This window comes from Papaver somniferum, chromosome 4 (assembly GCF_003573695.1).
Source record: "Papaver somniferum cultivar HN1 chromosome 4, ASM357369v1, whole genome shotgun sequence".
Classification (NCBI taxonomy): Eukaryota; Viridiplantae; Streptophyta; class Magnoliopsida; order Ranunculales; family Papaveraceae; genus Papaver; species Papaver somniferum.
Genome location: NC_039361.1, coordinates 52,428,200 through 52,450,921, shown reverse-complemented (window position 1 = coordinate 52,450,921; position 22,722 = coordinate 52,428,200).

Here is a 22,722-nt window from a genome sequence, read left to right as displayed (position 1 = left end):
GTACCTAGTTAACTCAGGATGGACTAATCTGTACTTTTTGACGGGTTTTTTTTTCCCATTTCTGACTGCGTAAGCCTCCGTTTCTTGCCATTAGTTCTTCTGCATCTCCCTGATTCTGGGTCCATTGACCCTATACTTGGAATACCCAGGTTGCATCACTAACAATAGAAAAATCAGGAAAATGAAAAATAAAATAAAATCAAACATAATGGCCTTGTTTGATAAAGTTTATGATTATAGATAATCATAAATTGATAAATGATTTTGATATAATCATTTTTAGAATAAATTTTTCCAAACACTTTTTTTCAAATAATTGATTATTTTAGAATGATGATCTCAAGAAGGAGAGGAAAGAACAATGATCTAGGATTTTTTTAGTCCTATGTAGTTTTTATGTCTCTCTTTTGATAGTTTAAAAAAAATAAGAAGAAAAAATTCAACTTGAGTTTGTTGGAAAAAATAATTGATTATAATAAATTTTCAAAACAATTTTTTATGAAAATAATGGATTTTTTCAATTATGATTAAAATAATCAATTATTATAATGGTTACCAAACACATATAGAATCCATTATAATCTCCATAATGGATTATGGGCTGATAATCAATTAAAATAATCGTTACCAAACAACCCCAATTATTACTTCAATATTAGAAATCAAACCTGAAGCCAAACGAATTAAAAATCATAGAAAGAGGGGGAGAGTGATTACGTGCAGCAAGTTGGTATTGTTGGAACGAAGCAACGATTAACAACATCAATTTAAGTCTAAATCTTGTTAAGTTCTTCAAAGAAATTTCTCGTTATATGTTGCCATTGAGTGAAAATTGAAAACTGAGAAAGAATCGAGTATTACACTTTTGGATCCTTCAGTCTTTCGTAAAGAATTTTGGGCTTGGGTGCAAAAATGATCCAGTTATTGATTTGGGCTTCCAAATTCTTGCTAGTGCGATTGCGCCACACCCTTGTGCAGCTAGGGGTGTGCAAGAAGTCCGGAATTTCATCCGACATCCGTATTCGTCCGCAAAACTACGGGTGAAATTCAATCCGTAAAATCCATGAACTAGACACGGTGAGATTTTCAAATCCACATTTTTAACGGTTTGATTGCAGTTAGACTTTGAAATACGTGGATTCAGTCACACCCGCAATAATCACAAGAGAAATAAGAGGAGGCTTAGGACATCCATTATAGGCGTGGTAATCCAATAAATTGATTCTTATTGCGTAAACACGTTTTTGGTGTCTGGCCCACCATCTGATCGTCGAGAACACTCCAGTTTTTACTGGACTTTATTTTGGATGGGAACAAAACCAGCTAGATAAGGTTAATTATTTTCTTAACCTTGAAGGATTAAGTTTACTCTTATTTGACACCTATAGCCCCAAGTGGCTGTATGCTATCTCTTTCTGCATTTTACACTTTGGCAGTTAATGTAAAGTGTACTTTGAAGTACTCAGTAATAATAATAAAACGGAACCATGTTCCACCTTCTCCCACACTTCTTTCATTAGCCTTACGCTGATAAATTAGTTATTAGTATGAAGTTTAGTAACTGACTTATGGTGCTTCATTTTAAACGTAACAATTCTGGTATTGTGGTAGGAGAGGACGCCCCCGGCTACGATTAGGCCTGTCAATGGATACTGATTATCCGAAATCCGATACCGATAATCCGTTACCGCTACCATCCGACATAGCGGTAAACGGATATACGATATCGATAAGCTAACGGATAATCCCTTCTTAACATAACGGTAATGGAACCGTGTATTTCCGTTAGTTTTAGTTCCGTTATCCGCTAACGTGCTATTGCACGTGTAAATTTTTATACCTAGGGTGTATTCGTCGAATGAATCTCATTCTTCACTGCAGTTTTATTGACACAGCAGAGAGAAAAAGAGAGAAAACTAGGGTTGAATCAATCATCGTCTTCTCTGCCTTAGAAATCATCGTCTTCTCTATAGAAATCATGTGTGATTACTGATTAGAAACTAGGGTTTTCTTCTTCAATTTCCTTTGAGTTTAATTTCAATCTTCAAAACTCAATTTTCAATTTAGGGTTTCTGAAATTAGGGTTCACAATTTTAGATTTGTGAAATTTATCATGTCCCAAAGTGAAAGAGGAGCATCAAACCATGTTGGTTCTTCACAAAATCTCTCATTTTCAGTTGCATCACATTTACCTGCTGCTGCTGCTGCTGCATCAAACCAAGTTCAAGGTTCTGGAATTAATGCAACACTTGCTTCTGTTACACCTGCAACTGCAATTCGTCCTAGAGAAGAAGAAGAAGATGTATAAGTAGATGAAGATCCAGTTATAGCCAAAGATAAGAAAAAACTACGCTCAGTAAGGTCTGATGTATGGGATGATTTTGACAGGAAGATTGGAAAGAAGGTTGTAAAAGAGAAGGAGGTTGGGATACTAATGGCTGAATGGAAAACATTGTCACAAAAAGATACCTGCACCCAGTAACCAAGGAACCATCCGCTTGCATTACCATGTTTCTATCTGCAAAGAAAAGCCTGAGAATAAGAAAGGACAAAGAAAGATTACTACAGTCAAAACAGGTAATGCTCAAACCAGGTTAGTTAATTGGAAGTATGATGTTGTTGCTACTAGGATACTAGTTTCCAAAATGATAGCTAAACATGGTTATCCAATCACTATAGTTGAGCATCCTTATTTTAGAGAGTTTGTCAAGTCTCTTAATCCCACTACTAAGCTTTACACTAGGAATACAGTTAGGGAAGACATCACGAGAATAGCAACTGAGTTCAAACTGCAATTACAAGAACAATTTGACAATATTACATCTAAATGTAGATATGTGGTCATGTAAGCATGCAAAAGATGGTTATTGCTGTGTGACTTTGCATTACATTGATGATGAGTGGAAGCTGATTAAGAAAACATTAGCATATACTTTAGTTCCATCACCACACTCTGGAGAAGTTCTAGCATCTGTAGTGAAATCAGTGTGTCTAGATTGGAACATACATAATAAGCTTTTTGCTATAGCTGCTGAAAATGCTTGCTCCAACAATGTTATGATAGAAAATCTGAAGAAATGGCTTGATAGCAAAGATTGTTTAGTTCTTAATGGGGATATGTTCCAAATGAGGTGTAGTAATCATGTATTGCACTTGACTGTTGGGTGGGGAATGAGAGTAGTTGCTCCATTTACAGATGCAGTTAGAGAGTGTGTAAAATATGTCAAGTCAAGTCAGGATAGAAAAGAGAGATTTGAATGTGCAATTGCCCAAGTTAAGCTTCATGCTTCAAGGTCTGTGGGTTTAGATGTGGATACCAGGTGGAACTCCATTTTTAAGATGCTAAAGGATGCAATTTTTTTGAGACAAGCTTTTGTTAGGCTAGCCGATTTGGATAATGACTTCAAGATACTACCATCTTCTCAGGAGTGGAAACAAGGAATACATATATGTGAATGTTTGGAATTGTTTGATGTCATTTCAACCAAATTTGCTGGGATTAAGTATCCCACAACAAATTTGTATTATAATGGAGTGCAAGAAGTTAATAGATGCATTAAGATCTGGGAATCAAGTGAGCATGAGTACATCAGAGACATGGCCAAGAATATGAGGATGGAATTTGATAGCTACTGGAAAGAAAGTAACACTTTGATGGGCATTGGAGTTGTTTTAGATCCTAGGTATAAGGCTAGATGGATGGAGTTTGTTATGAAGAGAGTATATGGTGTCAATCACTATCAAAGTCACTATAACAAATTTGAGATTGCACTCAATGCTCTTTACTGTGCTTATGAAACAAACACCACAGTTCCAGATTATTATGATAGTGGAATGAGTTCAGCTGGAATGGAGATCTCTGCAGCTATAACATCATCATATGAATTTGGTTATGATGATTTTATTATGGAAAACAATGTTTTTGAGGTTCGGAAGTCAGAACTGGAGACTTACTTAGCAGAACCAGTTCTTCCTAAAGGCACAACCACTGAAGAAATGGGGTTTGATATCTTAAGTTGGTGGAAGAATCATGCTCCAAAGTACCCAACTCTTTCAAGGATTGCAAGAGATGTTTTGGAAGTTCCAGTGACAAGTGTAGCTTCAGAATCTATGTTTAATATTGGTGGCAGGGTTCTCACATCTCACAGGAGTTCATTAGCTCCAGAACTTATTGAAGCATTGTTTTGTTTGGGTGATTGGCTGCCAGATCTCACTCTCAGTGACAGTGATAGTTGTGTTACTGGTAAGTTTCCTTACATCTTAATCTTTTATTTGCAATTTATTGGCTTATTGCACTGACAATGACATTGCCAGCTTAAAATTTCTAACACTATTGATTTTTCTTTCAAAATGCAGAAGTTCAGGACTAAGGAGTAAGGTGAAATGCATTTGCAGATGCAGTTGGCAGTGGAGAATCTGGAGATGGACGAGGAATGCATTTGCAGTTGTTGCATCAAATGGAGATGGAGATGTCTTTTTTTTTGTTGCAAAAAACATGGTTTTTTATTTTGCTAGAACATCTGAAGATTCTGAACTTGTTTTCTTGTGTGGCATGAACATCTGTATGTCTTTTATTTGGTGTGACATGGATTTAGAACCCGTTTTCTTGGATTTAAAAGTTGTTCTGTGTATTTGTTCTATGTTTTTATCCTGTTTTGTGTCTGTCCTGTGACATACCGGATGGTAACGGAAAAATATCTGTTAACCGGTAAGTCCAACGTAACGATAACGTTTTTGAATTTCCTATTTCCGCCGGATATTAACGGATAACGGATATCCGTTAAATTTTAATGGAAACGGCAACGGCAGAGCCTATATCCGTTACGTTAGCATCCATTGACATCCCTAGCTACGATATATTCGGGCCACATATATTTTATATGTGACCCCTCCTTATTTTCTGACACCTATTCAACTAAAAAACTTGTCTCTTCCAAATCCCCTTAACTGTTCTACTTTTTGTAAAAAGTAGGGAGTTAAAAAAAGAAGAAAAAAGGGAAACAATTACATAATGAAACTGTTTTTCAATTTTTTCTTATTTTATACGACGTGTCAGCATTTAAAGAGGGGCCACATACTTGAAGTATGTAACCTGACCACATCGTAGCCGCACCGAGGAGAAGAGGCTTTCGCGTCATATGTAGGCACGGCTGGGTCATCATTTATGGCTCCGGTCGTTGAACTGGTGCCAAGTGTTAAAATATCACAGGATGTTAAAGCAGTACATGAAAAGTATATAGCTAAAGACATTTTATTTTGAGACTAAATCCGCGGTTCATCACATCCGGTCCGCATCATCTGTTAATCCACGGATGCCAAACGCGGATGATTGGACCGGACACGGTTGGATTTTTCAAAAATCCGTAACTTTGACGTATTGGACGCGGATGACTCCTAATCCGCATCCGTCCGTCCGTTGCACATCCCTACTTGTGCTTCACATTCCTCTGGTACAATATGTACATTACTGAAATTTTTTAATTACATGCTTTCATTTTTATTAAAAAAAGAACATAACATTCATCATAAAAATCACGTTGCATCACTATTGCGTATTTGAAAAAAGAGATGAAACCGAAGTCTTTCCTAAAAGTAATTTTACAGGTACTATTTTTTTTAATAGGAAAATAATTTTATTGATAAAATTAATTGACTGCATTGTCTAACTCCATCTTTCTAATGATGAAATCTGGAGGCTGTTCATTCCATAAAGTGTTTAAGTTGATTCTTGCATGCTTTGCAAGATTATCAGCTACACCATTTGCGTTTGTTAAATGCAGTGAGGGATTTCAAACTGATGGCGCATCATGGGAATAAAGGTGATTTCCTAGGGCATCAAATCTCTTGTGTTTCTCCATAGATGGAAGCCATTTTCTCTCTCTCATCTTATTTCAAACACTAATCAGAGTGAATCAGCATGTAAATCTGCAGTTGGTAATGATTTAAATCTTGGGTTAATGGATTTTCCGTTGTTGCCAGTTCCTTCTTTTTCTTTGGGAGTTAATGGAGCTTCAAAAGTAAACCATAACTCTTGATGGAATGGTCACAACATTTCGAGCCCTTCTTCTACATCAACCAAGATCCCTAATTATGAAGAACCCACTTCGGTTTTATGGACAACCAACAACGGTTTTTTCATTAGGTGAGCTCAAACCTCAAATTGAGTATTGTGAATCTCTGATAGTTGGTTATTTTTGTATGGAATAGGCTAGCTTTTCCATTTGTGAAAGATATTTTATCTTCTAGTGGAAGACAAAAGGGGATTTCTCCATGATCATTCATGGAAAAAATGCTTTCCTTTTCAAGTTTATTCAAGAAGAAGATAGAGATCGAATTTTGGGGCTAGCTAGGTTCAGTACAGATTGGAAAAAGCTGTTTCTTATTAGACCTTGGTACATCACCACCCTTCATAGAATCTCATATTGATTATATTAAAACTGTACCTGTGTGGATGAATCTCAGAAGGTACCGATTCATCTCTGTAATGATGTTGTTTTATCTAGGATTGCTAGTTTAGTGGATAAACCGATCAGGACAGATTTACAAACTGCATTGATGACTAGAATGTCGTTGCTAGAGTCTGTGTTAAAATTGCAGCTGATTGCTCTTTCCGAACTGAGATTGATACACGTGTATCTCCCTCTCTCCGGAACTAGTGATCCTCAAGACGGATTGAGGATATAATTGTAATTTAGGATGGATTACTGATCTAAGGCAGTATTCCTATAAAAGGAAAATATATTCCTAAGAGGTTTGAGAAACCAAACCAAAGTATGGAAGTATGCCAAGATAAGGAAATACTTCCTAGACAAGGTAATATTCCTAGAGAGGAAAATATACCTAGAAAGGGAATTATTTCCTAGATAAGGAAATAGATTCCTAGAAGGTTTTGGGAAACCGTTAAAGCTATAAATAGAGATGTTTAGATCATAGCTAAGACATCTGGAGCATGGCTTGTGATACAAACACACATCTAAGAAAGGAGGTTTGAGAGACAAATCACCTAGAGAAGTTTGTGAGACAAATCACCTAGAGAAGTTTGCGAGACAATTAATTATTGCAAAAGCAAGCTTAGCAAATAGTTTTAAGGTTATTTACCTAGAGAGATTGTGAGCGTAACAAAGAGAGAATTGTAAAAGTTTTCTTGTTCATAATCTAGAGAAGATATATTTCTTCCAATCTGGTTTCTAGTGTGTTCTGTTTTCTAAGTTTCTCGTCTATTATTATTCTGAATTCCGCCTTTATAGTAATAGCTACCAAGGTACAAATATCAACACGTATCAAGTTGGTATCAGAGCAAGGTTCGTTTCTTTTAGGGAATATTCCTGTGGTATATGGTCTTCACTAGATCTCTCTAAACAACTTGGTGAGTTACTCGAAAAGCAAGAATACGTTAAAAGAACAAGAAAACCAAGGATGGTTAAAACAAACGATGAGTCTAAGACCGATGAACCCAAAACTACCGACGAGAAGGTGGTTATGTTAGAAAAAGAGATGAAGAAGATTCAAACTAGCCTGGACGAGTTGGTTGCTTGTATTCATACCAATACACCAAATCTGAAACCTAAGAAAAAGACGAAATCTCCATCTTGGGGTTCGGAAGAAGAGGATGAAGAGGACGAAGAGGAAAGCGAAGGGGAAGAAGAAATTGAAATTCCTAAAGGCACAAAAAAAAACGAAACCTCGTGGTAACTTTATGAATCATGGTAAGAATCTAAAAATTGATTTTCATGTTGATATTCCACTTTATGATGGAAATGTCGATGCAGAGAAATTGGATGATTGGATAGAGCGTCTAGAGACATACTTTTCTTTCTTTGAATATGGTTCTAAGGAGAAGATAACTTTTGCAGCATTGGAGCTTTCAAAGCATGCTTTAATATGGTGGAAAGCCTATCAAAGGAAATACGTAAGTAAGGGAGCATTGTCATGGAAGGGATTCAAGGAAGTTGTGAGGAAACAATTTTATCCGGTTGGCTACCTTGAAGAGAGATGGTTCAAGTGGTACGACTTGAAGCAGACTTACGACCAAACCGTGCAAGAATATACTTCGGAATTTCAGAATCAAGCTATGGTTTTGGATTTAGACTTGGAAGATTATGCTATCTATATGAAGTATATCTCCGGGTTCCATGAGTATAACGTAAGGAGTGGAAGATGTTTTCGGTGGATACTATCTCCGAATCAAGCATAAAATCTAATGTTATAGCTTAAGAAAACTGATGTTGAGGGAAACACCAAGGGGAAGTATAGAGGTTTCGTCGCTAAAGGAGATGAAATGAGCAAAGAGGATAGGAAGTCTAAAGACAAAGAAGGTTTGAATTGCACTCATTGCAAACAAACAGGACATGTTGTCGACAAGTGTTGGATAAAGTATCCTAATTTAAAACCAAAAGGGTTGCAGAATAAAGAAGCCAAGAAGGCAGCACTAGTCGCACAAGCTCTAATAGAAGTCTAAGGACTAACGGAACCCAACTCAAATATTTCTCTTATGGCAGGAGCAAAAGAAGGTATTTTAAAAGATGACCTTAGGGAACGACTCTTGACGGTTAAGACAACACTTATGGATGATGTTATTGACCCGGGAAGTCAGAAGAATTTACTTTCATATTCTTTGGTACAGAAGTTGGGTTTGAAGACTTTAAGACATCCGAAACCCTATCCTTTAGGGTGTCTTCAAAAGGAAGGTGGGCTACAGGTTGCAGAACAATGTACATTCAAGTTTACTTTGTATGAGTCATACATTGATGAGGTTACATGCGATGTGGTTCCATTAGATGTTTGTCAGGTAGTCCTTACTTGTGGGATCGAGATGCGGTTTTACATAGGATAGACCAGAAGTATACCTTTACCAAAGATGGAAAAGATTTTGTAATACGATCTATAGACTCTCCACTTGAGGGAGCGAGCTTGATTACATCCACTCAGGCTAAAAGGTTGGTGAATGCTAGTACGAAGTTCATTCTCCTTGTGACTCATTCTCTTGACGAGAACCTGAGTAGAGTTTGTTTGGAAACCCTAACCGAACAACTAGAAGATGACCTAGGAAGGTTGAGGATGTTTGAACCACCATTACTAGATGATGATGGAGATGACAAGATGATTTTGCCACGTGTAGGATACTTATGGTTTGATCGAGAAGAACCAATCGAAGAAGATTTCATTATGGAGCGAAGAGTGACTAAGACAAGAGGAGACGATATGGACGCTTTCCAAATTAGACGTCGACGTCAAGTTTCCAGCAAAGAGAGATGGTTCAGCAGGGTGAAAGGAACTCTCGGGTTCCCTAACCTCCAAATATAACTTTCACAGGAGTTCAACTTCTTAAGGGTTGGGGGGGTGGGGGATGATACATGTGTATCTCCCTCTCTCCGGAACTAGTGATCCTTTAGACGGATTGAGGATATAATTGTAATTTAGGAGGGATTACTGATTTAAGGAGGTATTCTTATAAAAGGAAAATAGATTCCTAAGAGGTTTGGGAAACCAAACCAAAGTATGGAAGTATGCCAAGATAAGGAAATACTTCCTAGACAAGGTAATATTCCTAAAAAGGGAAATATACCTATATTTGGAATTATTTCCTAGATAAGGAAATAGATTCCTAGAAGGTTTTGGGAAACTGTTAAAGCTATAAATAGAGATGCTTAGATCATAGCTAAGACATCTGGAGCGTGGTTTGTGATAAAAACACACATCTAAGAAAGGAGGTTTGAGAGACAAATCACCTAGAGAAGTTTGTGAGACAATTAATTATTGCAAAAGCAAGCTTAGCAAATATTTTTAAGGTTATTTACCTAGAGAGATTGTGAGCGTAACAAAGAGAGAATTGTAAAAGTTTTCTTGTTCATAATCTAGAGAAGATATATTTCTTCCAATCTGGTTTCTAGCGTGTTCTGTTTTCTAAGTTTCTCGTCTATTATTATTCTGAACTCCGCCTTTATAGTAATATCTAACAAGGTACAGAGATAAACACGTATAAGAGCTTCAAGTCAAAATTGATAATATAAATATTATGGTAAAAGAAAAATATCCTTGGAAGCCAATTTCTTGCTCTCATTGCAAGAGCTTGGTTCATTCAAGTGTAAAATGCATCTGCAACCCAACCCCAAAGACTATTGATGTTGCGATTCCAAAGAAGTTTTCTTCAGTTGCAACAGACAACATTGACCACAATCAAATAGTGCAGAATACAACTTCTGATGTGGAAGCTTCTTGTGAGAATCAATATTCAAAAGAGACTAATCAATTTTGGAGTAGTAGTGATGAGGCGGGGATTTCTCAACCGGAAAAGTTGATAGCATGTGTTGGGGTTGTTGTTTTGAATGCATCGTCTATTGCGGTTGATCCTTATGTAGACATATGTGTGAATGGGGAGAGGGTAATTGAACAAAAAAAGGTCATTGGTGAGCGATTCTCTTATAAAAGAAAGAAAGGTGCCGACAAGAAGAAAAAAGAAAACCACTTACAGGATCCTCCAGGATTCTTGAACCCGGATACTACTACTCTTGAAAATGGCCAACCGGTTATGGAAGGTGCAAGCATCTCAACTCCTGATCCCGCCATTCCCCCTGGTTTTGAATCCCAGAACAGGTTTCATGAATTAAATAAGAAGTAGTAGAAGAAGAAGGGGAGATACCCACTTCCCAGTTAGTTTTGGAATATTCAAAGGTAAGCACTGCAAAAGCGTCATCGTCCAAGCCAAGTACAAAAATAGGTAAGAAATTGAGTTCCAAATCCAACAATACAGGTTTATTCCCATTTGGTACTCTCCCAAGTTTAAAAACAAAAAACCTTCCTAAGTCAAAAGTCCCTAACAAAGTATCGGCAGATAAACTCTTGAAGTTTGGTTCCTCATAGGGATTAGAATTTCCACTTCTAAATACTAATCATGAAGAAATGTTTAGCGATCTCGTAAAAAATCACGATGATTTAATTATAGAAGATCTTGGCGAGTCTGCTAATTGACAAAAGGAAATGGTCTTCATTGTGGTTTGCAAGTGGCTTTTTGATTTCTAGGTTTTACAATTTGTGTGTTCTTCTGTTGATACTCTTTGTATTCTTAGAATTTTCTTTTCTTTAGTTTTACTTTTGTTTTGTTGCATTTTATGTGGGCTTTCCGCTCTTTGTTAGTTGTATTCGCCCGCACACGGCTTGTGTGCATTTTAATATATTCTCTTTGACCGATCAAAAATAAATAAATCAGTTACACCATTTGCTTCTCTTTTAACATGAGAGCATATCCAAACATTAAAAGAACTGTATTTGTCATCCATTTTATTCTTCCAGAGGTTCCATTAATGGCATACATTCTTGTTATGCCCCTACAAATGCAGCACATTTATGCTCTTCTCTCTAGCCTATTTTATCGCTTTCAGAGCTACAATTTCCTCTCCTTGTTCCCCATCTACTACTGATGATTGACCCCCCCCCCCCTGCTGCAATGAATGTACCTGCAGAATCACGAGCAATTAGTCCCAAACCTGTAGGCATATCCTTTCTTAGGAAGAATACATCAAAATTTACTTTGATAGCATTGTTCAGAGGTGCAATCCACTTCAAAGATGGTGGTTGACTAACACTAAATGTTTTTATAGGAATAATAGTTCTTTCTATGTCAGAGATGTAAACTAGATGTCTGTATAGGAATAATAGTTCTTTCCATGTCAGAGATGTAAAACTTCACAATATGGGTAAAAGCATTAGGTCTGAACTGCATGAACATCTGAGTTTTCATATATGCCACATAATACAACTTACAAACCTGATTCTTTCCTGCACATGTTCATCATAAAAATTATTAGAAGCAAACATGTTAGCTATCCAAGAAGCCAAATCCATATTGCCTATTCTAGGAATAATAGTAGAGTCCATCGTAAACCATATCCTTTGAACAACATAACATTTTAAGAGTAAACGCTGAGGACTTTCTCTACAATTACCACAAAGTGGACAAAGATCATCAATATTGTTGACATACAGTATCTAACAATTTTATCTGGTAGGAAGGAAATTCTGTAAAAATTTCCATAAAAAATGGAGAATCTTAGGAGGTAACTTCATACTCCATAATCTCTTCCATAGGAAGGAGATATTATTACTTAAGGAACTAGTTTGAGACTCAACTAATAAGATATTATAGGCCGAATTAACTGTAAAAATGTCATTACTAGTACCTATCCATTTAATTTTATCCCTTCTTATCATAGGATTTCTAATCATGCATATTTGCTCAACAACCACAGGAGGGAAAAGAGTATTAATCATGTTCATATCCCAATTTTGGTATCCTGAACAATGAGTTGAGAAACAAACTCAATGCCAGAAGACCAATTTGTAGATGGCACTAGACCTTGACTTTCAGGTAACCACCTATCTTTCCATTATTAATGTCTCTACCATCTGCAATTTCCCAGCAGTAATGCTGCTTAACTATCTGCAAAACTTGACAAACTCCTCTCCAGATCCAGCTTCTGTTAGTGCTAAGTTCATCTGAAAGGGCAGAGCAGTTAATAAAATATTTATACATTAAGATCTGAACCCACAAAGCATCAGGGTCCTGTAACATTCTCCAGGATAATTTTGCTAAGAGATCCTGATTGACAATAGAAGATTGTCTGATATTGAGACCACCTCTACGTTTAGAATTGAAAATGCGGGGGTACCAAAATACACCGCCAACTTTTTCTAAGGCAACCTGTACGGACAAACTTAAATATAATTCCGATTGTTCAACTTAACGAATCTCAATCAAGAAATAATATTCAGAGTTATATTTATTTCTCTTACAATCATAAAGTTTACAGAGACAAATCCGTGAACATTATTTGAGGGTGAGAGTACTTGGTTATTCCAAAGATCAATTTTCAAGTATCAATCAAGTCGTATTCAACAAACAAGGATGGATGTATCCACTTTGATTGATTAACACACAACCTGTGATATTTCAATTATAAAGGTAAAAACTGTAGTGCGGAAAAAGAAATAACACAAACACCATAATTTTTGTTAACGAGGAAACCGAAAATGCAGAATAACCCCGAAACCTAGTCAAGATTGAACACCAAACAATATTAAGCCGCTACAGACACTAGCCTACTACCGATTAACTTCGGACTGGAATGTAGTTGAGACCGAATTAAACCCTCACAATAATTCAGTTACATTGGCGCTCCTTACGCCTCTTGAATCCCAGCAGGACTCCGCATAAATGATTCCCATAGCTGACGTCCTTTACAACCTAAGAGTTGTTTCAACTCAATTGAAGACTTTAAACCAATCTTATTAATGTTATTGAGACACATTTGCTCTATTTACTTAGTACCAAAAATTAATGTGCTTTCCTGTTGTAGGGTAAAAACAAACACTGTGAAAAGTATGGGTATATTGAAGTTTATGTGAGAATGAGAGACCTAAACCAAGATATGGCATTTCCAGCATTGCTTCGCTTACTGATACGTTTGATCTCTGTACCTTAGTGACTATTATTATAGAGGCGAAATTCAGAATAACAATAGATGAAAACACTTAGAAAACAGAGACACAAGAAAGTAATTCAAAAAAAAATATCTTCTCTAGATTATGAACAAGAAAACGATTTACAATTCTCTCTTTGTTAGGCTCACAATCTCTCTAAACAGTGGATCAACCTTAAACTGTTTGCTAAGATTGCACAAGTAATGTGCCAAGCTTTCTCTAGATTTTCTATATCTAGTATATGTCCTTAGCTATTAGCCAAAGACCTCTATTTATAGCCTTCATCTTACTCAGCCGATCAAGGACTTTTATTAGGAATCTATTTCCTAAACTAAGAGTATTGCATAAAACAAAACTCTTCCCTTAACTAGGAATTCTGCCTAAACAAGGATTCTTTCCTAGAATAGGATTCTTCCCTCAACTTAGCTTGAGGTTAACTAAGTTCCCTAAAGGAGTACGGATACACCTGTATCATGGGTCCCTCTTTTAAGAACTTGAACTCTTGTGAGAGTTAAAAATGTAGGTTAGGGAACTCAAAAGTCCTTTTTTCCTTGTTAAACCACTTGGCCTTTCTAGGAACTTGACCTTTACATCCAATTAGAAAATATTCTTTCTCTCCTTGTCGTGTTTTAGTCACTCTTCGCTCCAATATGCAGTCTTCCTTGAGTGGTTCCTCTCTATCAAACCATAAGTCTTCTACTTTTGACAAGATCATAGTGTCATCCCCGTCATCGTCTAGTAATGGTGGCTCAAACAACTTCAAGTATTCAACATTTATAACCGAGTACATTCCTAGATAAGGTGGTAAATCCAGACGAAAGGCATTATCACCAATCTGATCGAGTATACGAAACAGTCCATACCTCAATGGCTTCAACTTCTTACCTTCCCCCTTCAGTCGTTCCTTACCTAATTTTAATCATACCAAGTCACCAACACCGAAATTACAAGGCATAAGATGCTTGTCATGCTTTTATTTGTATTTGGCTTTTGACTTTTTTAATTGTGCTTCAACGGTTGCATGAATCTGAGATATATACTCCAAGAACTTTTGTGCCTTTTTACGTTCGCTTCCTTCCTTCCACCCTATTGAGGTGTCACCAGTAAATACTATATCGAAAGGACTAGGTGGTAAGTAACCATATCACATCTCGAAAGGAGATTTTCCCGAAGAACTATGAACTTCTCTATTTAATGCAAATTGTAGATATGGTAAAATCTCATCCCAAGTTTTAGGGCGCTTGGAATTATATCCCCTTAACATGTGAACCATAGTCTTGTTGACCACCTCTGTTTGTGGATGAAAATCTGTACTCTTCTTCAACCTAGTGTCCATCATCTTCCATATATAATCCCAAAAGTGACTAAGGAACCGACTATCCCTATCAGAAATAATCGAAGTAGGTAACCCAAAATGCTTCCACGCATGCTCAAAGAAGAGCTTTGTTGCACCGGCTCCCGTTATCGTCTTTGTACATGAAATTAATGCGATCATCTTGCTGAATCAGTCGACCACAACGAATAAGTAATCATAACCAGACTTGGTCTTTGGTAACCCACCAAGAAAATCCATAGAGATACTCTCCCAAGGTCTTGATGGTACTGGTAATGGTAGATATAATCCACGTTTTCTGTTAGAAGGATTAGAAGTGCTACACAACTTACACCCTCGAACTAACTTAGACACATCATCTTGCATCTTTGGCCAAAATACATAATGCCGGAGGTTAAGTAGAGATTTATTCATCCCAAAGTGTCCAGCAACTCGGGAAGTGTGTGTCTCTCTCAACCACTGTAAACGATCTCCATCTTCTGGCATGCAAAGTAAATGACCTTTGTATAACAATCCATCTCGGAGTTCATACTCGCTTTTCAAACCACTTTTACACCTTCTTGAAGTCTTTGCTGGATGCGTATAACTATGCACACTCTTGAGGAACTATTGGCTGAATTCTCATGGCCACAATTAATGCTTGAAATGGAGGTCGATATAACATGTCTTCCAACTTGTTTGTTACTCCCTTCTTGTACCTAATGAGGATATTGAAAGTCATCAAGTAACACATCCACTTCATGTGCCGGGATTGTTGTAGTTTCGTCTGTGCATGTAGATACTCCAAAGTTTTGTGATCTGAATGTACCACTACTTCTTTACCTAGGAGATACACTCGCCAATGCTTGATACATTGATATAAAGCATACAATTCCTTGTCATAAGGTGCATATTTCTTAATAGCACCTGAAAAAAATTCTAAATGGTACTCCACTGGCTTACCATCCTGTAACAACACTCCTCATAATGCATAGTTAGAAGCGTTGGTCTCAAATTCAAAAGTACGATGTAAGTTAGGCAATGCTAACACCGGTGCTTCTGAAATCTTCCTTTTTAGTAACTGAAAAGCGTCATCATGGGTTTACTGCCATTCAAATTTTTAGAGCATATCTCGGTTGAACCCACCAAGCGTTTGTATGTCAAGTTTGGTTGTCATATTTTAGTGAATCAAAACTCATGTTAAGAGTCGCTTGATTATTTACTAGAGTCAATTTCGTATAGGTTAGCTTGAAAGTATTAGGATAATGAGACATTACAAGTATTACGAAGACTTGAAGATGTGAAGAAGCAAGGATCTACAACGACAACAATCATCCTTCCACTTGAGGTTAGTGATATTTGACTTGAACTGTTTCATTCCCTAACGTATCTTTCAAGTCGCGCATATTGAAAATAAAACTGCGAAGCATGAACACTCTAGATAGACATAGTATTAAGGAATACAATATGAGGTTTATTGCTTAACCATTAAAATTTTTAGATAAGACATCGACATAATCGGTTGAATGCTATTGTGATTAGTATGGGTATAAGGTGAGGATTTCATCCTAGGAAACAATGTTCTACATGTATTTTAAGGAAGTAAGTTCATAAACTTGTTTTATGAGTCGAAAAGGAAATCGCCAGGCGTTATTGGGATTGTTATTCATTGCATATCTTGTGAACATCCAATATGTGTGATTTAGTATAACCACTCATGACTTGTTTGTGTTCTTGGTAAAACTATTCACAAAGGCCTGACATATGTATTGGTATGACTTTTATTAGTGAAACCGATCTTAAGTAATCACCTGAGATGGTATGATCGAGTTTGTGATTCTGTGTATGACCGACTCTAGGTAAAGGGGAACCGATCCTAGTAAGAGGTGCAACACATCATAAAGGGGAATCTATCCTTGTATGAGGTGCAACAAAGGGGAACCGATCCTATGGACATGTGCAACACGTTTTTAGGCAAAGGGGAATTGATCCTATGGACATGTGCAACACATTCAAGTTATATACCATACATATGTGGGAAGTGATCCTATGGACATGTGTAACAAGGGGGAACCGATCCTTTGAACATGTGCAATCGGCCATAAAAAGTCTCAATAAAATCCGAGCACGTTTTGTGTTTTTAACACAAAAAATTATCCAAAAATATCTTTTCGAATTTTCTATTATTCTAGAAATATTAGAGATACCGAAAATATATTTGGTTAATGTGGAAAGATGTCGACATACTTTGAACATGTGCAGTAACGTTTCTTTAATTGTTCAAAGTTATTCCTTAATAGCTAAAGGAAGAAAATCCCAGGATCGAAACATAAGTAAGTTAAGAATCTTTTAATTAAGGTTATTAATTTCATTTTGTAGAGAAATACAAGAATTAATAATGTGCATTTACTAATTAGATTTTCCGAGAGATTTCGATCATTATTTTTGGACAGAGCATTTCCAGGAATTATGGAAACCGAATTTGTGCTTTAATGTATATCTTGAGAATATATTCGGTTTTTGGAAATTCCTTGGTGTCCAAACTTCCTTGTCCATAAATACTTGAAGTTTACCTTTCTAGCAAACTAATCCTTCATAACAACAGACTTCCTCTTTGTTGTTGTTATTGGTGTAGCCCCCTATTCGGAGAGAAGAGTAACCTAATTAGGCGAAATCTCTTACGACCGCTCAGTTTAAAGTCTTCTTTGGGATTGAGAAGCTCTAGCGTGTATCATTGGTGGGAAACTAGATAATTGCGGTTTATCTTTTGTTTCATTGATTTGATTGACTAACGGTGGTTGAAATATGATTGCACCTAGTTTGTTTATGCTTGAGAATCTTCTCTTTTGATATAAGATTCACTCAAACTAGTTCAGAGTTTCGACAGGGATATTTAGACTGTTGTTAGTTCTAAAGACGATCTTGTGATAATCCATTGTTAACAGACTCCGTTCTGTGTGTGATTGATCACAAGAGATTCAAGTGATTGTGTGCAGGTTTATATTCAAGATCTGAGAAGATTTGAAGACGAAGAAGATATTGAAGATTTATGATTTATGAGTTCAGAATCTTTGGTGTGCACAATACTTGTTTCGGTAAAAGAGGATCCAATTAATAATCGGTTTATCCTTGTGGTAGATTGGATTGATTAATTGAGTAGATCGACATCAACACAATTATTTGGATTAAGAGTGTTGTTGGCTTAATCTTAAACAATTACTTCGGTAATTGAACATAAGATAGATCTAAGGACCTGACGAAGGAGTTTATGTTAAGATAAACAGAAGAGCTACAGATTTGTTGTTCCTTTACTGTTTGGAATACGAACCAAAGGAATTGATCCAAGTACGTGACTTATTTATAAGTTGGATGCGTGGGAATACAGACAGAACTAGGTGAACTACAGGTTTAGTTGCTTGGTCTCAACTATACGAAGTTGGTGTAATTTTGTGTAGCGGCTTAATCCTGAGAGTATTCAATTCTCTACAAGGTCCCGTGGTTTTTCTGCATTTGCGATTTCCTCGTTAATAATATCTTTCTGTGTCATTTACTTTATATTTCTGCATTATAATCATTTTATTATAATTAAAGTAAATTACACAAATGTTAACCTATTTACTTGATAAGAAATCCTATTGTGTTTGGTTAAGTCCGAAACTTTGTATCAAGTAAACATACTTCGTTGTTGTATTGTCTCGATCTCGTATCCATAGACGACCACATGAAGTGTGAACCGATTAGTTGTATTGTCTCGACTCAGTCCATAGACAATCACTTTCGGATAAAGGACTTATAGGTAGGAAAAGTTTTAGCTTGATGTATATTTGTGTACCCTCGCCCTTTCAATTGGTGTCAGAGCAGGAAACACGAAAAGATCTAACAATCTGTGTTTGGTGCGATCCAACTTATAAGAAATTGAATTCATGTTCGATTTAATTAAAGTTTCAAGATCCTCAGTAAATCTTCAACAAGATTTTGATGAATATCTCTTAGTCCTTGTCAAGATGTTAGATAAATGGATTGGACAAAACCGGTTATTTACTGATGTAATCAATAATATCATGATTGATAGAAAATTGGAAAAAAAATTAGATGACTCAAAGGATTCTCTAAATTGTTCAATTCCGACATCTAGATGTTGTAAACAGACTAAGAAGAGACATCCATGAATTTCTCTCAAGAAGGATAGAGTCATTTATGTCAGAAAATTTGTTTTGCAAAACTTCTGATCAATCGTATTAAGGATCTCTATAAGAACTTAACAATTCATCCTAAACCTGGTGAACAATGTCTGGGAGCCTTTGCACTTAAAACAACTTCACTATTCCAGTGGTTCCTAGATAGTGGTTGTAGTAGACATATGACAGGTGATCTCTCTTGGTTAAGAAGGACAAAAGACTATAAGGGAGGTTCAGAAACATTCGGAGATGGAAGCAGCTGTCTTATTAGCAAGAAAGTTACTATCAAACTTCCTGGTATTTCCGAATTCATGATGTTGTTTATGTTAAAGGAATGAAAGCAAATCTTCTATCTGTAAGTCAAATTTTTGATAAAGGTAACAAAGTTATCTTCAATATGAAAGGTTGTGATATTGAATACAAGTCCGGAAAAATAAATTTTCGAGGACGAAGAAGTATGAATAATTGTTACCTTCTTGATATACAGTCCAATCTGTACTGTAACTTGACTAAGGTCGAGTCAACCCATTTGTGGCATGAACGGTTTGGTCATATCAACTACCGAATGCTTGGAAAGATCATTAATCGTGAACTTGTCAAAAGTGTTCCAAAAATTAACACTAAAGTAGAAGGTGTTTGTGGGGCATGCCAAAAGGGTAAGCAAGGAAAAATTCCACGCAAACTTTCTCGGGACATAGACACTCGTGCTCCTCTCGGTCTTATTCATATGGATATTTTTGGTCCAATCCAACAAGCACCCGTTGAAGGAAATAAGTATGCTTTAGCGATGGTAAATGACTATACACGTTTTACATGGGTTGCTTTTCTGAAGCACAAGAATGACACTCTTGATGAATTCAAGATTATCGTGAACAGAATACAAAAAAAACAAGGTCGCAAACTTAAGAAGATAAGAAGCGATCATGGTATAGAATTCAAGGATACGAACATATATGAATACTATAATGATCTTGGGATTTCCCATCAATTCGCTGCTCCTATTAAACCTCAAGCCAATGGTGTAGCTGAGAGAAAGAATAAAAATATTCAAGAAATGGCAAGAGTAATGCTTCACAATAAAAACCTACCATTAAACTTCTGGGGGGGAGCTGTGTTTACAGCCTATTATCTAATTGTTGATGGTGGTTTTTCCCTTAGGGTTAAAGTCGTAAAACCTTAGTCAAACAGTGACGTGACTCTGAAGAGAAACATAACTTGAGTACTAATGTCTCTACTAAGCGCATTTATTGAACCCTTCAATACGTCTGTGATAAAGTTACCAGGTAACCTTTTTTTTAATGCTAATTAGGGTTTCGACATGCCAAACCTAATTCCCACGTCACTGTACCAAAGGCATGCCGTGCCAGCCACATCTCCGCGCAAAAGCATGCCAACCATGCCAGCCGCACCACTGTGCCAAAGGCATGCCATTCCAACCACATATCCGCGCCAAAGCATGCCAACCACGCCAGCCGCACCACTGTGCCAAAGGAATGCCATGCCATCCACATCTCCGCGCCAAAGCATGCCAACCATGCCAGCCGCACCACTGTGCCAAAGGCATGCCATGCCAGCCACATCTCCGCGCCAAAGCATGCCAACCATGCCAGCCGCACCACTGTGCCAAATGCATGCGATGCCAGCCACATCTCCGTGCCAAAGCATTCCAACCATGCCACCCGCACAACTGTGCCAAAGGTAATGCCGTGCCAGCCATATCTCCGCGCCAAAGCATGCCAACCATGCAACCCGCACCACTGTGCCAAAGGCATGCCATGCCAGCCACATCTTCGCGCCAAAGCATGCCAACCATGCCAGCTGCACCACCGTGCCAAAGGCATGCCATGCCGGCCACATCTCTGCGGCAAGGCATTCCAACCATGCCAGCCGCACCACTGTGCCAAAGCCATGCCGACCCTGCCACCATGTCGCTGGCTGCCAAACGGAGGGTTGCAACAATCAACAGCTACCCTTCCTTATGAGATGCAAATCTCAGCCGTACAGGTTCGCCACCTAACGCGTGTCAACTTCTGGCCCAATGCCAAATTCCACGGTCCATGCCAAAACCCTAATTTTGGCCGCGCCTAAAACATGCTAAAGCAATGCCGGCCCTACCACCATGCCGCTGGCTGGCAAACGGAGGGTTGCAACAATCAACGACTACCCTTCCTTCTGAGATGCAAATCTCAACCGTACAAGTTCTCCACCTAACGCGTGGCAACTTCTGGCCCAAGGCCAAACATCACGGTCTATGCCAAAACCCTAATTTTGGCCGCGCCTAAAACATGCCAAAGCCATGCCGGCCCTACCACCATGCCGCTGAATGCCAAACGGAGGGTTGCAACAATCAACGGCTACCCTTCCTTCTAAGATGCAAATCTTAACCGTACAAGTTCACCACATAACGCGTGGAAACTGTCGGCCCAAGGACAAACATCACGGTTTATGCCAAAACCCTAATTTTTGTCGCGCCTAAAACATGCCAAAGCCATGCCGGCCGTACCACCATACCGCTGGCTGCCAAACGGAGGGTTGCAACAATCAACGGCTACCCTTCCTTATGAGATGCAAATCTCAGCTGTACAGGTTCACCACCTAACGCGTGTCAACTTCTGGCCCAATGCCAAATTCCACGGTCCATGCCAAAACCCTAATTTTGGCCGCGCCTAAAACATGCAAAAGCAATGCCGGCTCTACCACCATGCCGCTGGCTGGCAAACGGAGAGTTGCAACAATCAACGACTACCCTTCCTTCTGAGATGCAAATCTCAACCGTACAAGTTCTCCACCTAACACGTGGCAACTTCCGTCCCAAGGACAAACATCACAGTCTATGCCAAAACCCTAATTTTGGCTGCGCCTAAAACATGCCAAAGCCATGCCGGCCCCACCACCATGCCGCTGGATGCCAAACGGATGGTTGCAACAATAAACGGCTACCCTTCCTTCTGAGATGCAAATCTCAACCGTACAAGTTCGCCACCTAACGCGTGGCAACTCCCGGCCCAAGGCCAAACATCACAGTTTATGCCAAAACCCTAATTTTTGTCGCGCCTAAAATATGCCAAAGCCATGCCGTCCCTACCACCATGCCGCTGGCTGCCAAACGAAGGGTTGCAACAATCAACGACTACCCTTCCTTCTGAGATGCAAATCTCAACCGTACAAGTTCGCCACCTAACGCGTGGAAACTTCCGGCCCAAGGCCAAACATCACGGTTTATGCCAAAACCCTAATTTTGGTCGCGCCTAAAACATGCCAAAGCCACGCCGGCCCTACCACCATGCCGTTGGATGGCAAACAGAGGGTTGCAACAATCAATGGCTACCCTTCCTTCTGAGATGCAAATCTCAACCGTACAAGTTCCCCACCTAACGCGTGTCAACTTCCGGCCCAAGGCCAAACATCACGGTTTATGCCAAAACACTAATTTTTGGTCACGCCTAAAACATGCCAAAGCCATGCCGGCCCTACCACCATGCCGCTGGCTGCCAAACGAAGGGTTGCAACAATCAACGGCTACTCTTCCTTATGAGATGCAAATCTCAGCCGTACAAGTTCGCCACCTAACGCGTGTCAACTTCTGGCCCAATGCCAAATTCCACGGTCCATGCCAAAACCCTAATTTTGGCCGCGCCTAAAACATGCCAAAGCAATGCCGGCCCTACCACCATGCCGCTGGCTGGCAAACGGAGGGTTGCAACAATCAACGACTACCCTTCCTTCTGAGATGCAAATCTCAACTGTACAAGTTCT